This window comes from Chionomys nivalis, chromosome X (genome assembly GCF_950005125.1).
Source record: "Chionomys nivalis chromosome X, mChiNiv1.1, whole genome shotgun sequence".
NCBI classification, from domain to species: domain Eukaryota; kingdom Metazoa; phylum Chordata; class Mammalia; order Rodentia; family Cricetidae; genus Chionomys; species Chionomys nivalis.
This window is the reverse complement of record NC_080112.1, coordinates 137,291,025-137,313,471: the sequence shown is the minus strand read 5'-3', so window position 1 is coordinate 137,313,471 and position 22,447 is coordinate 137,291,025. Positions and strand designations below refer to the sequence as shown.

Sequence of the window (22,447 nt, the reverse complement as noted above, 5' to 3'; positions counted from 1 at the left end):
CACCTAACACAAAGCAATTAGATGCTACTTGTTCTGGAAAGCATGTGCTGCATTTCCACTTGTGCTGTATTGTGATGCTGTGACCAGTCTGAGCTGAATCTACAAACAGGAATCCACATGGTGAAGCCCTAAGGCCAGTGAGGTGTTTCAGGTGGGCCACCGAAGACAAACAAGCGTTGAGGAAACATTTCTCCCTTTTGCTGTCCCTGCACTCTGTCTCTCGCTTCCAAAGCTGAGATTTGTTTCGCTTTTAAATAACATACCCTCTAAAGAGTAGCTCAGCCTATTTCTGTAGAGATCGGGAAGAAAGTGTGCTGAAAATGAAAAAGCACTAATTATCTGTGACTAATCTGAGCTCACCCAGAGGCTCCTAAGCATCCCAGAGGACCCGTGTCTCAGGCACCACCTACTTTGTTCTGCCAGAGCTTCTGTTGTCTGAGTTGATTTTCAGGCTGCAAGGGTCCTCTTTTTCCTGGAGGAGGCAGTGCAGCTCCAGTTTTGAAAGCCTGCTTGGCGGCAGTGTTCCAAAGCCCTTTCTTCCAGAAGGCAGCGCCAGGATTTCTTTAGAGCACTTTCATTTTCTAGTGAAAACTTCAAGGGATTTTTTTTCTCTTCTTCTCCCAGTTTTCCACGAGTAAATGACCTGTAGTTTCTGGATTTTCCTCCAAAGAGAATCAGTGCTAAGAACATTGGGTGATCGAGCTGCTGTTTCTCCGATGTCAAAGAAAAGTTGCTGAGTTTCATTTACTCCTTGTTGTGCTTTTTCGGATCGGCCTAGAAGAACAGAAAGAAGCATCTCACCTGTTAGAGTAACGTCTCATACACAGACTATGTATTACTGAAGTCTGGTCCTGGGAATAAAATGAGAACCATGTCAGTCTGAACATCCAGACAGACCCTGGTGGTTTTCTCTATTACATCCTGCTCTAACCTTATGCCCCACTAACACCCAATTAGTACCCCGCAGGAGGGTTTCCTCTTTCTTTCTGCATTTCTTAATTTGGCAGTTAAGTGATAGTTCCATTACAGTAAAAGGGAGACAGGCAGGCAGGCAGCCACTAACAAATACACGTGCTAAATAGTATGAAAACCTACAGACTTTGCAAAATGTCTGCTTAAAGGGGCATCATAAGCAGGCAATAAAGAAAAAGACGTGTTTTTTTTTTTGTGTGTGTGGGGGGGCTTGTAGAAAAAACCCTTCATCTTTTAACTGGGACCTAGCAGTAGAAATGACATTAGCAAGCCTCCAGACTAGATTCTAGAATTCAAAAGTATTTTCATGTTCATTCCATTTCAAGCCGCTCATCAGCACTGTGAGCTCAGTCAGACAGGAATTAGATCTGCAATTCATTCTTATGTGACTTCCAACTTCACAGGGTGGAGGACTGTGGGATGTGTTGTCATTTCCCATCAGTGGAAGGGAATTTTAAGACTGGTTATGAAGTACATCTATTTTAAGTCCCCATGCAATAGGGGATAATAATCCTTTCTAACCAATAATGATGTGTCATGACAGATGTATTTCAAAAGAAATGTACCATATCCATTTCTACCCATATTTAGTGTTTATTTGCTTCCTGTGTCTAGTACTGGTTATCAAACCCAGGACTTTGCACATGCTAATGCCCCACCACTGGGCTGCAGACCCTGATGTTTAAATTAAAAAGAGCTATACTCATGCCAGGGAGATGGCTCAGTGAATAAAGATGCTTGCCACCAAGCCTGTCAGCTTGAGTTCAGTCCCCAGGACCTACACGGTAGAAGGAGAGAACAGAGTTCCCTTAAGCTGCTTTCCAGCCGCCACATGTGAGCTGCGGTACAGTCACACGCATATGTACAAATAAATGTAAAAACATCATAATTCAGTACCACATTTACTCACATGCAAGCAGCAAAGCATCTCACACACACACACACACACTGACACAAAACATCCAGGATTATGGAGATTAGGTGAATGTCTTAAAATCAGAAACACTATGTAGAAAACAATAGTTCGGGGGGGGGGAGAGGTACTTCAAAATACCCTAAATCGCCATTCTAAAAGTGAATTCTGTAAAGCTTTCCAGCAGCAGCAGCAGCAGCAGCAGCAGCAGCAGCAGCAGCAGCAGCAGCAGCAGCAGCAGCAGCAGCAGCAGCAAAGACAGGTATCTTAGATTCCCTGCAGCATCATATACAAAACTTGCTGCTTATTGCCTGTCAGGAAGCAGAGAGCCTGGAAGTCATTTTGTGCCAAATCCAATCCAATAATGAGCCAATTATAGGCCTGCTTCCACTGCCAGGAGCATGCCACTCCACCAGCCCAGCTGGATTCAGAGTCCCTGGTGGGCAGGAAGAGGAGCGTTGTCACAATTTGGACTCACTTTGACCCTTTACTACAGTTCCTCATGTGGTGGGGACCCCCAGCCAGAAAAGTATTTCTATTGCTACTTCATAACTGTAATTTTGAATAATAATATAATTATCTGTGTTTTCTGATGGTCTTAGTGACCCCCGTGAAAGTATAATTCGACTACCTCCAAATGGAGGGTCATGATTCACAGGATGAGAACCACTGTTCTGGATCAATGGGAATGGCAAATGCAACTACAGCACACTGCTTCTGGAAGCCCTTAATACAGCCTGTGGCTGTCATCTCTCTAGCTGAAGTCACACTCACTTTTCTCTCCTGGGGAACACTCTTTCTCACTAGGCAGTCAAATTCTGACCTATCAAGAGGTAGTTGCCAGGGCTTCACCTCTTGAACCATAGGTCAGTTTTGCATAATCTGCCTCAATTCTGCAGCCTTCACCACGGTATGCTCTAAGGCCACAGAGCTCACAGCGCAGCCATGCTATGACAACCCTCCTGCACATGTAGGTGGTAAAATGCCAAGAAACTTGAGTTACATGAAATATAAAGCTGTCTCCATTAAAAATCCAAACAGCTCTGTGAATTTTGGCAGACACTTCCAACCTGCCGAGATCATTGCAGGGTTAGATTCTAGAATCCAATGGTGTAGTTATTCTTCCTGGCTGACTTTGCATGGATGGGCTGCCAATTCAAGAAGCAAGCCTTTTCCTATTTTTAACTGAGATCTTGAGGAGAATGGGGACCATAGCAGCACCAAGGACAGAATTCTTGGCAGTGGTCTTGGGGTATGAAGAAAACTCTGAGATGAGAACGATGATTTTCAATTAAAAACTATTTTTTTACTTAACACACAAAGTCATGAGTTTCCTTATGACATTTTCATACATATTCAATATTGTACTTAGACCACATTCTCTCTTTATTCCCTTCCCACATATGTCCTCTGCTCATGCATAAGTCTCCTTCCCTTCCCCAAACAGTCCTTCAACATTTAATGTTAAAATCATCTGGAGGGATTGCCGAGTCTCAGACTTCCAGGCTAACCCCCCCACATTCCTGATTCAGTAGGTCTGGAATGGGTCCCAGAAAGTGTTTTTTGCGACAAGTTTTCATGGTGGCCGCTGTTACTGCTACTGGTGGTTTGGGGATTCTACTTTGAGAGCCACTGACATGCAGCATGCCTGGCCTTTCACCCACCCCACTTTTATAGCCAAGATTCAAGTGCGTAGTAAGAGATGTAGTCAGACTTCTTCACTGAAATTCAGTAAAGCAGGGATCACAAATGCTTGTTATAGTATTTCTAGTGACCAGGCACTAAGGACCTGTGAGACTCAAATTAAAAAAAAATGTGTGTAAGGATGGCATTGTATAAATGAGAAAACAGGGACAGAGCAGGAACATGTTTTCTCCCAACATGGCAAATCTAGACAGTGGGGCAGCCGGAATCCAGGCTGTGCAACACTCAATCATATCCTAAGCAGGTTTTCCATGTGGCAGATAGGACAGTTCCCATGTTTTTTTTTTTTTTTTTTTTTTTTTTTTCCAGATTTCACCTTTTCTCCCCATGTGATTTAATAGACTTTGTATATCCCAAGAGACAATCCTCATGTAAATAATAAGGACTTCTACCAATGTTATAGATTTATCTGCCAGCCACTTAGACTCATAGATACAATCTTAATTTCTACAGTGTTTTAGATCAGAGGTTGGCAAGCCAGGGCTCAGTGTGCCACTTGACTCTTCTTTCTAAAATTCTCAAGAGTCTTCTAGATTGATATGTAAGAAACAACACAGACAAATCCCTGGATAAAATGATAGAGAAGACGAAAAATCAGTTTTGCAAACCTCTGCGAAAATAATTCTTTAATTTTGCAGGTGTGGTGTTTGTATGGGTGTGTGTGAATACATTCGACCTGGAGCTCATTCATGAGACTAGGCTGTCTGGATAATGAGCTGGAAGGGTCTACCTGCTCTCTCCTTCCCTCAGTGCTGAGGTTACACCTATGCCAGTCTTTTATGTGGGCACTGGGTATCTTGGGCCCTCAGACTTGTGAAGCAGACACTTTAATGACTAAGTCATCTCCCTGCCCTATATGAAAATATGTCTAATGAAGGCTTTGTTGAGCTCCAGGTATACAATAATACAAAGGAGTTGGGTGTGATAATCTTCGTTCAAACATTCTTTTATGAATGTCCAACTAGTGGAAGTAAAACATAAAAGAGGTTCTAAATTTGAACACTTTTCATGTCCAAGAGCAGACAGAACCAAAGGATCTCAGCTACTTGGACGAGTGATAACCAGCTTTATAGTTTATTTAAAAATATTATGACTTAAGGACTGAAGCTGATTTCTGAGCAATTGAGTTGTCCAGGCTTGGGCTCTGGGCAAGAATCACTTATTTTTATTCTAATTATCTTCACATCAGAGCAAAATGCTAGATACAGTCGGAGCCTTTATCTGTGGTACTGACTGCACATTAGAGCCATAGGGATCTGCCTGGTTACCAACCACCTCTTTAAGGAAAAGTAGACTTGGTCATCAGAAGGTGATTTTGATGCTTGTCTGAGAAAAACTGAGTTGGAGGTTGTTTATCACATTCTCTCTTGACAAACAGACTGAGATCATTCTGGATTTGGAAAGTGCTTCTTTGGCTAAATACCAAGGCTGTTGGGATGAAAGTCTCCAAATGTGAAAAACAACCACGCTTTCCTGGTATAGATGTATACTTTGTATACAGTGACTCATTGGTGAGCCTGGTTTATTCTTGGGATAAGACACGGAGGAAGATATTAAGGCATCCAGATTGACATAGGAGTCCAAACAATATCCAGATTGTGCTGAAAGGGAGCTGAAGTCATCCCAGTTCCACAGGCATGCTGGGCTTCATCAGCACTCTATCACATGTCCATCCATGTATCCATCCATACAGCCTCATAGGTCAGAAGATCACCAGTGCCATTTCTTCCAACCAAAGCCCAAGACCAGACCTATGCTGAGGTCTTCTCTATACTCTCTGCTTTCCAGATCATGACCCTTACTCTGGAGAATCACTTGAGTCTAACCACAAATCTGGCAACCTTTAAGCCTTATCAAAACTTATTTCCCTCTAACAAAGGTTAGCCAGTTGGGCTGGTTTGCTTTTACAAGGTTAAACTTTTCAGTTCTCAGAATTTTGGCTCTGTAAAATTTGACTGTCTCTTTCTTCCATCCCTTCAAAAAATGCCCAAAGCCGTGAGATTCTATCCTGCAACTAGAATTATACTTCTGACCTTCAGATGTAACATTAGCTTTTCATGATTCTTATCAAGAATTACCTATTCAGTGACCGAATATAACAACTGGACTTAGTTAAGGCAATGATATTAGCTATTGATGTGCAACAAGGAACTCCCAACACAGCAACTTCTGAGAACGATGCTTATTACCTCATTCAGAAGGGGCTAAGGTAAGTGATTCCAGTCTTGGCTCCTCCTCAAATGCTATAGTCAGGATATCAGCTGGAACAAAGTCTTGACAGAACCAGATGGTCCGGTTTCAGGGTGGCTCAATCACATTGCTGGCTAGCTGGCAATGATTGTTTATCAGTAGGTTTTGGTGCTTTCGCTGGGGGACCTCACCCATTGGGCTACATTTCTGCATCTGATCCAAGCATGGGAAGTCTGTTGTGATCTAGTGCTGCAAGCCACACTCTGCCACTTGGTTTTCACAAGTCAGTCCTGTTTTGTGTTGAAGGGAACTTCATAGGGGTGTGAACTCCAAGAGCAAGGATCACTGGGGGCTATTTGGGGGCGTATTTCCTTTTAGAGGTAGCAAAACCGAGTTCCAGAGAAGTTTTCCCAAAGCCATATAGATGTTTGTCGTATCTTAGATACACACAGTAACGTCTTTGCTGTGTTTTTATCTCTATAATCCTTAATCACTGCCAACGTCACCAAGGACTACTTGTTCCCCTTCCTCCTCCTCTTTATCCTCCCCTTGTCCCGTTTCCTCATCCTTATCCCCACTCTCTTCTCCTTTCTCCTCCTTTCCTCCTCCCTCCTTCTACTCCTCCTCCATTCTCCTGGCTCCTGTTTCTTTTTCCTCTTCATTTTCCTCCCTCCTTCCCCACTCCTCCTCTTTCTCCTTTCGTGATAGGGTATCTCTCTATAGTCCTGAGTTTTATGTTGAAGCCAGCTATGAAGACCAGATTAGTCTCTAACTGTGCTGATCCTTTTGTCTCTTCTGCCTCTGAAGTCCCAGGATTATAGGCATGTATCATCATGTCTGGCTTACTACTTCATATATGTATTTCAAACACTAAATTCTGTTTATCTTTATGAAGATGGGAAAGATTTTTTTTTTTTTGGTTTTTTGAGACAGAATTTCTCTGTAGCTCTGGAGCCTGTTCTGAAACTCACTCTTGTAGACCAGTCTGGCCTTGAACTCACAGAGATCTGCCTACCTCTGCCTCCCGAGTGCTGGAATTAAAGGCATGTGCCACCACTGCCCAGTGGGAAAGATTATTTTTAAGCATGAAGCTGCTGTCCCTGATGCTCCTAGCAGATGACAGCACTATAAACCATATCCAAACAAAGTGCAGACTCTGAACAGTAGGGGATTGATTTTATCACTCATATGAATCTTTAGGGAGCAGGAGAGAGAGAGAGAGGGAGAGAGGGGGAGAGAGAGAGAGAGAGAGAGAGAGAGAGAGAGAGAGAGAGAGAGGAGAGAGGGAGAGAGAGGGAGAGAGAGAAGAGGGAGAGAGAGAGGAGAGAGAGAAGAGAGAGAGAGGAGAGAGAGAGGAGAGAGAGAAACATGAACTAAAACTTTTACATATGAGAGGGGTAGATTTTTAACTTTTCTTCACTTTATTTAACCTGTTTACTTTGCAATTTTTTTTTACCCTCTTTCCTGATTTCTGAGGGCTAAAATCAGAAAAATAAGCAAAAACAGTGAAACCAAAATGCTGGTCTCTCTAAGAACTCTCTACAAGAAGCACTGCAGCTTTTTTCTTCCTGGAAAACTTATTTCTGAACATATACAAACACATTCACACTCAAATATACACAGGTTTTTAAGGACAGCACTCAAAGCTGTGGTAAATATTATCAGTTCTCTCCAAGACTCTGTTAGATATAGATATCTTCTAAGAAAGGAGACATGCGAGCAACCTCTTGTATATCCACTCTCATTTTTTAGTCAGCTCAAAAATGACAAGGCCTGTCATCCTTGATCAAATTATCTAGTCAGGAGACACGACACCTTCCTCATTGCCTGACCTATTTTGTTTAATGGGGCTGGCTCCTTTGCCCTCTGACAAGCTACCTTTTCTCTCGAGTTCCATTTATAGAAGTGTTTTATTAAGGATTAAATCATTAGGAATGGATCTGTCTCCCTCACAAGGCCTGTTTCCCCTGTTCAAAATTAAGCTATGACATCCAAGAAACTGTCCATTTCTACTTTATTTCAAGACAAAGCCCTCCTAGCCCTCGAAGTACTTTGAAGTGGCAGGGAAAGAGCTCAGTCTTAGTTCTGATGGCATGCCCCAGTATCTAGTCAGTTAGGAACTGTCTTGTATTTACTACTCCAAGAAATGTTTCCATCACCTGCAGGAATTTTCTTTAGCCTTCCAAGGCATCTGGGGATCTAGAATTGAAATGCTTTTTTTCTGAGAGACCCAGTTTTCTGCTGAGCCCCAAGCCCTTCTATTTTTTTTTCTTCCTTCAACTTAGCTCACTCATTTCTTTTTGAAAATATGATTTGGTTTCACTTATTACTACTCTTGTGATGGTGGTGGTGGTGTGTGCATGCGCACACAGATGTATGTGTATGTATATTCTATGATATCCATGTGGAGGTCAAAGGACAATTTCCAGGAGTCTATTCTCTCCTTCCACCATGTGGGTTCTGGGGATTGAACGTTGGACAGCACGTTTGCGGGACAGCTGAGTCATCTTGACGGCTGTCAAGCCCTTGTTACCTCCTTTCAGTACATTTAGATCTCTCCCGACCATCAGTACCACTAAAAGCATGAAAATAAGATGACACAGGCTGAAAGCCTTGCTTGGAAGACAGAGGAAGGATGTGCTGATTTATCAGCTTTGTGTGGGTCTTTGAGAAGATTGGCACAGTTCGCACTATGTGGGAGGCCGTCTGCTAAACGCTTTAATGTGTTATCCTCACGACTGTCATATGAGCTTGACACTATTATTTTTCTATCATTAAAAAAATTGGAGCTCACAAGGTTAGGTAACTTGTCCAAGGTGCACAGGTAGAAAGCAGGAGAGCTGGGATGTGAAGGCTTGGCATGGTCTCCACAACAGATATGCAGAAAACACTACCAAATCTATAGTCAGGAGCTCATTTGGTACTCAGCTGGGAGGCAGGTTGGGCTAAGGATGTTGAAGCAGTTTCTCTGATGCACTGATTACAGGCACTAATCAAAGCTTCATTTCAGAGTTTCTTAAAGAGGCTTCAGAAACCCTGTTCAAATGTTGGAATAAGAAAAAAATGGGACTAGTAAACATTGTGAGCCCAGGTACAAGTGATCATTAAACTCTGTTACAAGGTAAATTTAGCAGAGCAGGTAAATCTAATTTCCCAGAAGGGACTCTTAATCTCATTAAGTTTATCAGAAAATCTCTCAGGTTTTACTGGCAGTGCTTCCCAGAAGAAAGCTTTTATTACACCAGAGACCAAACGCTCTGTTCTGGCTCAAGTTTGGAAGCATTTTCTTTCACCAGAAACAGCTCTCTCTAGATCTGGATTTCTCTTCTTCCATCCTGTTAACTCTGGGGCCAGAGAACTCTGCTCAAAGACACTTGCTTATGCCACAGACACCCCTTTCTACTGTTTGTAATCACTAACTACGTCTTCACACATTGTCACATGTCTGTGGTACTAAGCCCTGTTGAGAATCACTTCTCGAGTCCCCTTAGGTTTCCATGGATGGTCCATGGAACAACAGCTATGTATATCCCCTGGGAAGGTGGGGGACACACACAAGCTCAAGCTCCATCCCCAGACTTTACAAAGTCCAAACCCTCAGTTTAATAAGATCCCTAGGGCATCTGGACATTGAAGTGAGAGGAGCCCTTTTAGACCTGTGGTTGTCAACCTTGGCTTCGCATCAGAGTACCTGGGAAACTGTAAAAACTACTGATTGCACCCCTAGAGATGCTGATGTAATTGCTCAAGGGCAATCTGGGCTCTGGGATTACAAATAAATCTCCAGGTGATTCTCCTGTACAGCTCTTTGATATCCTGTTTTGAGTTTAAAAATGAGTACAATTTAGGAGTGATTTACAACAGCCTGTAAGACCCTTTAAGGTATGATTCTTTTCCTTTCCATAAACATCTTTTTCTGACCCTTTAACTAATAAAATTATGTACTTAAAATATTTTGGTGAAGTTGGGCATAGTGGCACATGCCTTAATCCCAGCAGCCAGACGGTAGAGGCAGGCGAATCTCTGTGAGTTCAAGGCTTTGTGAGTTCAAGGCTAGCCTGGTCTACATAGCCAGTTCCAGGACAGCCAGAGCTATACAACGGAGAAACCCGTGTTAAAAAATATTTTTTGGCGTCATCAAAGGTTAGGATTAGGTCATGATTAGCTTTTAAAATAGTAGTTGAATGATCGAGGATGGGTGGCAGATAAAAGCATTGACTTAAGCTTCTTAGATGGCCATCCAAATCATCCTTCTGACCCTAGTTAACTAGATGGCCATCCAAATCATCCTTCTGACCCTAGTTAACTAGATGGCCATCCAAATCATCCTTCTGACCCTAGTTAACTAGATGGCCATCCAAATCATCCTTCTTATCCTAGTTAACTTTTGTACTTAAAAAACACTTAACAAATAATCCTACCAAAAAAAGGGGCCGGGGAACTGGAGCTCAGGTGATAGAATGCTTGTATTAAGCTCCTGGATCAGTTGCCATCACCATTTAAACCAGGCATGGTAGTGCATGCCTGTAATTTACTGGGGAGGTTGGGCAGAAGCATCAGGAGTTCAAGGCCATTCTTGCCTATATGATGAGTTCAAGCTAGTCTGGGATGCATGAGAACATGTCTGATAAAAACTAAAGTTTTTTTCATGAAATATATAGTTATATAAAGATCCCCTGCAAGTTGTGAATCAAAAACACTAACATCTTAATCTATGGTTAAAAAAAATGAACTCATAATACCATGTGTATTTTTTTCATTTCTTGTTTATCATATCACTGTATCTCTTATATTTCCTCAAGTGCTTGTACCAGTTTGTGATGGAGGAGTTAATTTCATTGGTTAAATAAAAAAAACTGCCTTAGCCCTTTAATAGGACAGAAAATTAGGTAGGCGGAGTAGACAGAACAGAATGCTGGGAGAAAGAAGCTGAGTCAGTGAGTCGCCATGATTCTCCCACTCCAGACAGACACAGGTTAAGATCTTTCCTGGTAAGCCAGCTCGTGGTACTACTCAGAATATTAGAAATGGGTTAGATCAATATGTAAGAGCTAGCCAATAAGAGGCTGGAACTAATGGACCAAGCAGTGTTTAAAAGAATACAGTTTCCGTGTAATTATTTTGGGGCAAAAAGCTAGCCGTGCAGGTGGCTGGGGACGCAGCCCTGCCGCTCGCCTTACAACAAGTTTGCTTAATAGACCTATTATTGGATTGTCTTCTTAATGTTTTTCAAAGGCCTAAAAGCAAACAATTATTTTATACTATTGTACATTAAAACCCAGCCACTGTAATTTGGAGATTATGCATAAATTAAGGAAAGTCTTATCAAGAGGGAAGGGGTGTAAGTTAATGCCAGATGATGTGTTTATCCGGTGTGCGGCCCTGTATTCAACCTTTAAATTCAAGAAAACAAACAAACCTTTGTCTCTAGGCCTAGGATGTTAAGACATACATAGGATACAAGGCTTTCTTCATCATATGGAAATAAATCTTTCTTGAGACTGCAGCCCCCTCAACTTACCACTGTGTCTCCCACTAGAGGTCACTGAGCTCTGCTTTGGTAGAGAAGGTTTTTGTCACATACTTTAGTAAAATACTTCTAAAATCTGACTTAGGATTTTGTTTCGCTGACTCTATGAGCCTTTGTTTCAGATTTTCTTTTCTTTCTTTTTTTTTATTGAAAATTTCCACCTCCTTCCCTCCTCCCACTTCCCTCCCCTCCCCCTCCCCCTTCCTCTCCAGTCCAAGGAGCAGTCAGGGTTCCCTACCCTATGGAAGTCCAAGGTCCTCCATGCTCCCCCCAGGTCTAGGAAGGTGAGCATCAAAACAGACTAGGCTCTCACAAAGCCTGTCCATGCAGTAGAATCAAAACCCAGCGCCATTGTCTTGGGCTTCTCTGTCAGCCTCCACAGTCAGCCACGTTCAGAGAGTCCAGTTTGATCACATGCTCCATCAGTTGCAGTCCAGCTGGCCTTGGTGAGCTCCCATTAGATCTGTCCCACAGTCTCAATGGGTGGGCGCACCCCTCGTGGTCCTGACTTCCTTGCTCATGTTCTCCCTCCTTCTGCTCCTCATTAGGACCTTGGGAGCTCAGTCCAGTGCTCCATTGTGGGTCTCAGTCTCTATCTCCATCCATCGCCAGATGAAGGTTCTATGGTGATATGCAAGATATTCATCAGTGTGGTTATAGGATAGGGCCAGTTCAGGCACCCTCTCCTCTGCTGCCCAATGAACAAGCTGGGGACATCTCCTTGGACACTTGGGAACCGCTCCAGAGTCAAGTCTCTTGCCAACCCTAAAATGGCTCCCTTAATTAAGATATCTAATTCCCTGCTCCCACATCCACCCCTCCTCCATCCCAACCATCCCATTCCCTCAGGATCTTCCCATCCTCCCCTTCTCCCTTCTCTCTCCCCATCTCCCTTTATCCCCCAGGTCTAGGAAGGTCTGTATTTTTACACCCCCACCCCCATGCTCCCAACCCCTGTCCGGCAATCTTGTCCACTTCCAATATCCAGGAGGATAACTATATGTTATTCTTTGGGTTCACCTTCTTATTTAGCTTCTCTAGGATCACAAATTCGTTGTTTCAGCTTTTAAAAGATTACAGGGCTTCGGGTTGCCTAGACAGAGTTCTAAGTGGCACATGCCTTCTCTCATTGTGGGTTTATGATGTTTCTTTCATGCTGTTGTTATAGTTTGCACTACCAACCTCACGGAGTGATCATGATGCCTCCGTAGGACAATGTGTGCCAGTGTGCCTTGCAGACTTTAGAAGACTCCACAGATACCAGAACCTTGCTTTACTCTGCCAACCTCTAGTGAACTCGAAGGTTTGAACCGGTTCAAATGCAGACAAGTGTTGAGTGGACTCCATTTCTCCTATGATGTGTGTGGGACCACAGTGACTATGAGGAAGACAGCTATAAATGGGTCATTGGTAGGCATAAACATCACATGATCCTCAACCTGGACTTAGAGTGGCACAGGGGAGGTCTTTGGTATATTTCTTATACTAGCCAAAATGGGCCCTGGCCAAAGAGAAACTGGAGGATGGGTGTCTGGCTTTTCAAATTTAGGGGAGAAAAGAAGTGTTGGGTAGCTGTCAAGTGACTTTTCATCGGGTATTTCACCTTCCCGTCCTGAGGCTAGGACACAGCAGAGTCACTGACGACTGTTTTCTAGGTGGTGAAGATCATGGCCCTGGTGATTGCCCAACACACTTGCATTCCAACACTCTGACAAACAAGTGTGCTTTACAGCAAGGGCAGTTTTAGCTCTGGCTAGCTTCCCATTGATTCCATTTCTAAATTAGAGCCCTGACTCAGAGAACAGAGTGCTGGGCTCTGGATTCCTGGCTTTTTGTATTCTGGTATCAGCCAGGGATTCTCAGCACACAGTGAGTCCCATGAGACCAGCGAGACAGACTCCACTCCTCTGGGGCTTTGAAGTCCAGGGGAGATTATATTTGACTTTATCCGTGAGCAGAGTTCTATGCCTGGGCTCACTTAAATTCTATGGGAAAGGGAACTGGGTGGGCTAACGGGTGATCTATAAGGCAACTGGGGTGTTTCTACTGTCCTATTACTTCCTGCCTGACTCCTATAGGAACAACCAGGCTCAATCTGTAGACAGAGGGGAGTAACTGGAGTGCCTAGCTCATAATAGGTAAGCAAAACTGGTAGCATCACTATCAGCTCTTTGTCTTTTTCCATTGAAATACAGGCTTATGGCACAGACCCAGAATCCCCCTCTTTAACCAGGGTTTTGCAGACTGCTTTGGCTCTTAGGCACAGTGGCTGGGGAGAAGGAGTCTACTTCCTTTAAGGCTAGGGCCGTCTAAATAATATTTCTCAGGAAAGCCATGATTCTACGTAGCTGGGAAGATGCTGAGTGTTCAGAGTCGGCATCGAGCCTGTCATATAAATGGTACCGACTCTGGGCTGTAGACAGTGCTTCACTGTTTGGACATTTCTCAGAAAGAAATCACACTTCACAGAATATGCCTCAGTGACAATTTGATATGGATCACCACCCCTTTTATGCTGTTCAGAGAAGTCCAAGGAATGTCTTAGCTTCAAGGTCAGCTTGTTATGGACTCTCACTTAGCCAGAAAGGCTGGCCATATGTCACCCAACACAGAGCTCACTGCAATAAATTGAATATAGCACACTCTAGTCATGGTGGGACTCTGTCTGGGGTCTAGAGAAGAATTGACAGCACAGTGGGGACATAGCACATCAAATCATCAGTCTTGGTTTATTAAATCTACGACCCCTTGCTCATTCCTGCCGTCTCATATTGAAGACCGTGAGGCTATCTGTAACTCCAACTCAGTTATCATTTCTCCAGTGGTCCCTATTCATCAGTCCTGAGGCTTCTGTGTCAGGTGCAGTTGAGAGGCCAGCGGATGGAAATGAAAATGGATAGGGCATGTGCAAATCATTCAGAAAGTTCTAGCCCATGGCAGGAGAGTTCTAGTGGGAAATGCAAGGGGATGAAGATGAGGCATAGCAGCAGAATTGGAGAAGTGGGGTGACAGTCCCAATGTGTTAGCAAGGGACAAGAAGTCTGACAACATTGCCATGTTGCAGAAGCAGTGCATGTGTGATTTGGTGAGCTCAGAGGGCTTAAGTATGAGAGAGGGTGGTTACAGACAGGACCGGCATGGTGCCCAGTGTGGGGACGTGAGGCGGCCAGTCAGTGATCTCCATCTCATCTAGAAGCCCAGGACAGGGACAAATGCGGCATCTTACTTACTCTTGGTGACTTTTGAAAGCTGTTAGAAAAAAGAAAAAACCCTTAAATATATAACAGTGCAATGGATAAATAACATGATATATATATATATATCATGATACATATATCATGATATATATACACACACAAGGGAATTCTATCTAGCCTAGAAATTCTGCACTAAAGGTCATGGATGAACTGGGCAGCATTATACAAACCGAAACATACTACTCACAAAAAGACATACACTATCTGATTTCATTTATATGATGTACCTTACTAGTCAAACCCATAAAAGCCAAGTTTCTTGCTAGGGGCAGGTGGCAGGAAAAAATAAGGGGTTACACATCAGTGGATATAAAATTTCAGTTAAACAAGATGAATTATCTGTAGGGATCTACTATACATTTTACCTAAGCCAACAATAACATACTTTACACTTAAATGTTTGTTGAGAGTAGATCTCATGTTGTGGTCATACTACAATTCAAAAATCAAATTCTCTAGAAATTCAAGAGGTCATTTCAGTTTACAACCATAATGGCCTCCTGCTTTTCCCTCTAGTTCAAAGAGTCATCCAAATTATCCTTGTTAGTAGACTGGAAAGAGCCTTAGAGTCCAGACACCTAAGTTAAAATCTGGTTTTTTTTTTTTCCATTTAGAAGAGGTGAGGCTTTGAGCAAGGTCCCTTTGCTTTTGGAAGCTCTCTGCATTTCATCTCAGCAAGGAGAGCAGTACAGCCTACATCCCGGTCATGTTACAAATGTTCAGAGCCGCATAGGGCTCTGTGAACTCTACAAATGCATACTGTGAAACAAAGCTTTCCAAAAGATATCAGCTGTACACTTCTCCTCAGGGCTCATAGGCCATATCTGGGCTCTGCGACTCCCACTAGCTATGAGAGCGATGGAGAAATATAGCATTTGGCTTGCCAGCGTTTGAAGTGGAGAAGAAATCAAGGGCTGCGGAGAGAAGCCAAGTCTTCGTTTTTGCCCCAGCAGTCATGTCACCTTTGCTGCAGATTTTTTTTAAAATCCAGCCATTGGTAATAAAAAAAGATATTTATTCTACTTAGAAACAATCTGCCCATTCACATGAGTAAAGCACGCAAAGAATGGCGCTAAAGACTAATGGGAAACAAATGTGTCAATAATGTGTGAGACTTGCTGGGGAAGACCTTTGGAAAGAAACGGCACCATGTTATTAGCTATCGCTGCATAATGAATGGCTTCCAAATCCAATGATGAAAACAAAAGATGTTTTCATTCTGGCTCATGTGTTTTGTGTTTAGCTGATCTTGGTTGTACTCACTTAGGAGTCTTCAAGTCTTTTAGCTCTTTGCTACAGGTTTCTCATTCTTTGGGGGTCAAAAGGCTTGCCTGGGCTTACTCATGTTATGGCATTAATGGAGGAACAAACAAGCGAAATCATGTAATACATGTAAAGACACTTCCGTTTCATTTCCTTGGCCAAAGAAAATCACACGTCCAAACCCAGGCATTAGGGCTTCCACCCTGCCTACAACTGTAGGGAACTGGAGTCCCATGGCAGTGGAAATGGATAGAGAAAGGACTGAATTAGAGGCACGAATGGAAATTTCTACCAGGCTAGGTTTTGCCAAGTTATTGTTTTAAATTCTGCATACATTTTTAATTCTTTCGAGGAGTACCATCCTAATTTCGTCCGCAATTACTTAAATCGCTAGAACCAAAGTTGATGGCTATACTATACTTTTTCCGCAGTTCACATTGCATACTTAGAATTGAGAGATGCATTTGTAAGTCAAAATGGGGTCTTATACCTCATTTAACTTGTGCTAATCATTTTGGTATATAAGGTGTTCCTAAAAATATCACATGAAAACTAAATTAGTGAACTTGGCCAGTGCATTAAGTGAACTAAGCTAGACAGAGAAAGAAGGTTGCTATATGACCTCACTTGTATGTGAAATCTAAATATTGAGTTTGCACAAACAGAGAAAATATAATGGTGGTTTCTATGGCGCTGCAGACATGTGAAAATGTTGAGAAGGTACAAAATGTCAGCTACACGCAGGAATGTTGTCCTGTATGGTGACTTCTGTTAATAAGGTAGTACATATTTGGAAATTGTTGAGAGTAGACTGTCAGTGTTCTAACCATAAAAAATGTGTGAGTTGTTATAGATGCTAATTAGCTTGATTTAATCACTTCATGGTGTATGCATATATCAAAACATCACATCACATTGTAAATATACAGTTTCTGTTTGTTAGTCATATCTTAATAAAATCAAGGAGGGAAAGAACCTAATGATATGCTTGCCTTTTCTTTTGCAGGGTTGATGTGAAGAACTAAGGAGAACAAAATGGATTAAAATAAATGCACTCCTTAAAAGTTTATATATTTGTATGACGATTATGAACCTTCTGAATTCCCAAGACTCTAGAAAAAAATCCTGTTTGTACATGTATATTTCTTCCTTCTGGTTGGTTGCATTTCTCACTTTAGCTACATTTTTGGCACCTTGCAGAGCAAATCAGCCCATGAATTCAGCAGCTGGGGAGCGTGGTTTGAGGAGAGATGTGCTTGTGTGCAGGGCTATGGCAATGTGCCTGCAGTGATCTGGGTGTTAAGTTCTTGAAGTTGCTTTTCAGAGTCCCTTGGTCAATATTTGAGAGGTCTTTTAGTTCTTCACCTTTTAAATTACCTCAATTAACTTTTTATGAGTTCAAATAAATATTTGAGTAAATGTAAAATATGAATCTAGACTAAATGAATTTTCATACCTTCAGATAGCTACATGTTTCCTAAAGTGGAGAGAAATATGATGTACGAGGCAGTCAAGTTCCATATTGCCTAAGTGGGGCCTTCTGAATTATTAGGCACCATGGGAAACACTATGGCTGACTGATCATCGCATATGAGCTTAAATATTGCATGAGTAATTTTGTACTGCTGCTACCTCCCATCCGAGGAAGACATGGATGGTGAGTGCATTTTAGATCCACGGAGGCTCAGAAATCTCCTATTCTAGAAGGAACAGAGTTCTTTTTAACACCCAGTAAAGCTGAGTGATGAGATCAAAAGAGAGGGGTTGGTCAAAGGAGGCAAAATATGTATCTTTTCAAGATGGAGACTCATCTAGACACAGGTCTGTGATACCAACACTTACAGGCTAAGGCAGCATGATGACCAGGTCAAAGCCAGTCTGGGCTACAAATGAAGGCCCCATCTTAAGGGAGAGAAAGAGGAGAGAGAGAGAGAGAGAGAGAGAGAGAGAGAGAGAGAGAGAGAGAGAGAGAGAGGATAAATTTAATTAATGATTAATACTATTATAAACTGAGAAGAAGCATTGGGCAACCACACAGTAAGGGACCAGATTATCAAACACCGGACTGTGTGAAAATCAAGTGTGAAAATCAGTGTTTCCCCTACCAGGCCACAGCACTATCGCTGGAGCTCGAAGGTCTTTCTCGCTGCTCCAGAAGCAGTCATTGTCAAAAGCTCAAAGTGCTTCTGAAAGCCACAGGTGGGAAAGACTGGCATGCATTTCCCTTCTCCAGAGGTGGTTTTCTTAGGGTTGCCGTTGTCTAATTGGCTCCCACCCACTTGGGCTCCCAGGGGTTTTTGCCAGACTGTGGGGTGAACCTCCATCAAGTTGTGCTCCTATCTGGGACTGTGATGCTTCCTCAGGCCGTCCGGTATGGTTGGACAGTGTGTTATCAAATTTACTCCAGTGCTCACTTTGTTTAAATATAGATTAGCATGTTCTGCTTCAAAATGAAGGTCTAGTTTAATGTTATAAAAACGGTCTCCACTTTTTAATGAATCTCCAAGGCACATTCACAGCATAATACTAAGTCAAGTCATGAGACAAATTCAGTGGATTTAGGAGAGTTTTGAATTTAATATGTATGCAATTTTGTTAAGGCTCAAATCCACTATCTATATGATATGGAAAGTTCCATATTGAAATAGTCATTGGATGGTACATATACTATAATATAAGAAAAGAAGAATCCTTGCTTTCAATTAAGTTATCGTTTGCAAAATTCACATATTTCACACTAAGTAATTTAAATATTCATCTTGAGCTGTGTGTGGTGTCTCAGTGGTAGTGCATTTGTCTGCTAGTGGGTTCGGTCCCCAGCAAAACAAACAAACATGACTCCCACCTATACATCAACCTGATAGGGTGGGTGGCTTGTACCTGTAGTCCCAGCCACTGGGGAGACAGAGGCAGGAGGATTGCTGGAGCCCAGTAGTTCAGTACTACTCTGGGCAACATACTGAGACACCATCTCAAAACAGAAATCCCATATATCTTGTTGAATCGGGCTTATTCATGCCAAGTATTTATAAGAAACACATCATGTATAAACCTTTTCCACGGAAGATAAAGACGGTTCAAATAGTTGAAGGTTTTGTAGGAAAACAGCAGTGTGTTCAGCATGCACATTTGTTAGCACACATCTGCAATGGTGTGATTTCCGTTAGAATCTGAATACAGCATTCACTGAACCCGTTATCCTGGCTGTTCACCATGGGCCAGGAGAACGCTGTGCTGGGGGAAACAAGTCCATCTACATGAGCACCTCCCACTTGCCCCCTTTCCTCCCTACGGAGCTTGAGACAGAATAAAAAGAGAAGGCCCAACGGGACCTAGAACTGCAAGGGACATATGGGAATTCTCTCTTTGTGGAGTAGCAGCTGCCAAGATGGAAGAGTCTGCACAGAGTCACTTCCGCCCCTCATTTTGTATGATCTTTACATTTTGACAGCCAAGACTGGAAGGTAATTATCTTTGTTTCCAAGGTTACTTCCCGAATACCTGACAGTGGTATTCTAGCAGCAAAGCCCAGGGCATGGGGGTGGGGTGGGGGTGGGTGACAATTACCCAAATGAATCCGTAGGTTTTGAACAGGAGTAGTTAGAGGATTTAAAAAAGCCTCCCATTATGAATAGGCCTGTGGAAAGAAGGCTATTAATTTGAATGTGCCATCTTGTGAAATAGACTCCCCTCCATTCTTCAGCTGACCTAGAATTAGGGTCTCCCCCTTGGGAATGAGAAGAGGACTCATTTGGATTCAAGGACTACAGACTGATCAATTAAAATGCGTTCTCTTTAAAGGCCTGCGGCATTATCCCATTGCTTTGTAATCTAGCTTGAAATAGAAACTGCATTTAACTTGCTAATTGGTGCCCCCTTGGGACTGTAACCTGATGCGGAATGTATGCATCAATGTGGCCCTTTGCTTTTCTTTGACTCACACGCCATTAATGAAATTTCTGTGTGCTTTTGAAGGAAGGGCTATATTATAACATTCAGACACAATCATGTATTCATTCACACACAGAGCATTCTCTAGAGGGGACTGCAAACCGCCAGCATATTGCCAGGCCAAGGGAACCCAGAGAGCTCGTGTACAGAGTTCTTTTCTTTCTCTAGGCAAAATGATCAGATTTGTATAGATCCTGTACTGAAAGCAAATGACACTGGCAAAGCAAAACAAAACCAAAACAAACAAAAAACCCCACAGAACCCCATTCTGATTATAACACAGGGCATTCAGCCTTAAAGTAAGATGGTAGTCTTAACAGCATCTTCACCTAAAGGTGTTCTGAAAAAGAAAAACAGCCTCGATTAAGCAATCATTTTCAGATTCTGGGATGCTTTGGCCCTCACAACCTTCACCTCTGTGCTTGTTTATTAAAAGAGAAAGATCAATCCATTAACATTTGACTTCTCCTCCTGGACAAAATAATTCTGGGACATGACTGACTGCGAGAAACCACACTAACAAGGCTCATTTTTTATGACCAGCTCGAAGGGCTCAGTGAATGCATTAAGATGCAGATTCCAGAGAGAAAGAGACTTTTCCCTAGGGCTTCAAATGCCTACAGTTGAGCTGCCAGGCACAGGCAGGCCTGCCCTCGGAAATCTCAGTTGCAAATAGGATTCTGAGTTCAGATGGGTAGGGAAGGCATGGGCAGGTTTTGTCCAGTCGTGTTGTGTGGGTGGCTAATGGGTCCAGGAATACAGAAACGGGAATGCAGAATACACTTCTCTGGAAGTTATTCTTGCTTCTTATTGTCAAGGGAGACAGGGAAGGAGGCTCAGCTCCACTCTGTCATCTGCAACAGCCTGAGGAGTTCCCTTAGTCTTTTAGGAACCTAAATTCAGTCCAAACCTGGATCTGTGGTTTTGACAAAGCAAAATATTTGGGGACTAGGCAGTAGGAAACAGAGTTGGAGATCTTTTGAAAGGTGCTTTATAATGGGCTTGTTGTTGTTTGTTACTCTTTGGGCTCTTTTGGCTCTTTGGGGGAAGGCACCACCTAGGTCCAAAATAAATACACATGAAAACTTATTATTACTTATAAATGCCCAACCTTAGCTTGGCTTATTTCTAGCCAGCTTTACTTTTTTTTAAAAAATTGATTTTATTGAGCTATACATTTTTCTCTACTCTCCCCCCCTTTCTCTCCCCTCCCCTTCAACTGTGTCCCATGGTCCCCATGCTCCCAATTTACTCAGGAGATCTTGTCTTTTTCTACTTTCCATGTAGGTTAGATCCATGTATGTCTCTCATTATTGTCTAGGTTCTCTGGGATTGTGATTTGTAGGCTGGTTTTCTTTGCTTTATATTTAAAAATCATTTATGAGCGAGTACATAGGATATTTGTCTTTTTGGTTCTAGGTTACCTTACTCAATATGATGTTTTCTAGCTCCATCCATTTGCCTGCAAATTTCAAAATGTCATTTTTTTTCTGCTGTGTAGTACTCCATTGTGTAAATGTATCACATTTTCCTTATCCATTCTTTGGTAGAGGGGCATTTAGGTTGTTTTCAGGTTCTTAGCCAACTTTTCTTAAATTATTCCCATCTATTTTTTGCTTCTGGGCTTTTATCTTTATTCTATATACCTTTCTTTACTTCTTACTCTGTGGCTTGCTATGTAGTTGGGTGGCTAGCTCCTGGAGTCCTTCTTCTCTTGCCCCTAGATCTCATTGCTTCATCTCCCTGCTCAGATTTCTCCTGCCTGCCAGCCCCTCCCCCTTTTCTCCTGCCTTGCTATTGGCCATTCAGTTCTCTAATCGATCAATCAAATGTTTTAGACAGGCAAAATGACACAGCTTCACAGAGTTAAACAAACACAACATAAAAGAATGCACCACATCTTTGCATCGTTAAAACAAATGTTCCACAGCATAAACAAACGTAACACATTTTCAAATAATATTCTACCACATGGGCTTGTCCACGAGGAGAAAGAGGCACTCAGAAAGCAAGCAAAGGCATACTTAAGAGCATGGTATGAACTTCTGTAAGATGTCATACTTCATTTTAGTTTCACAATAGTCATATTAGGGCTTTGGGAGTTTTTGAAGCAATTATATTCAAACTACTCCTAAGAAAACTAAAGGAAAACTTAGGATGGCTCCGATGGGCACTTGACAGGATTACAATTGATAAGGTAACCATCTAGATCTCAGGGATGCAGGAAGGTAAAACACCTTCCCAGTAGGCAAGGTTCTCAGAGTGTCTGGAAAAAGGAGTGAAACCCTGTCCACATTTCCACCTTAAGCCTGGTTTTACTGCTTTTTCAATACACAGTAACTCTATGGACTGTAGTTTGGCAACCTTCACAACAAATGGTGCTGGAGTTCTTGTTTCTTGGTTAATGAAAGTCTCTAAGCTAGACATGGGGATGAGAGGCTCTTTTTTCTCTCCGGGTCCCCATAATTTTCCCTGTCTTTCTACCCTGACTTATCAGTTATTTGCTCATCTATATTAGTGCCCTAGGCAGAACACTGTTCTTTCCAACAGCATTGTAGAACACACTAATAATGCCGCCCTGCTCCTATACAAGCCACATCCCTTTGTCTCTAATGGCAGGCTTTAGAAAGAAACACAAGAAAATGCAACAAGGAAGACTTCACTATA

At 42.4% G+C, this 22,447-nt stretch overlaps 1 protein-coding gene across 1 annotated transcript in view; it reads left to right on the top strand.

The window, feature by feature from the left end:
• Positions 1-17,258, top strand: part of Smpx (small muscle protein X-linked) — a 48,494-nt gene extending 31,236 nt beyond the window's left edge. The window contains exon 5 of the mRNA XM_057760164.1: positions 16,836-17,258. The gene's annotated coding sequence lies outside the window, so the exon portion shown is untranslated. The remainder of the gene's footprint in view (positions 1-16,835) is intronic.
• Positions 17,259-22,447: the final 5,189 nt, after the last annotated feature.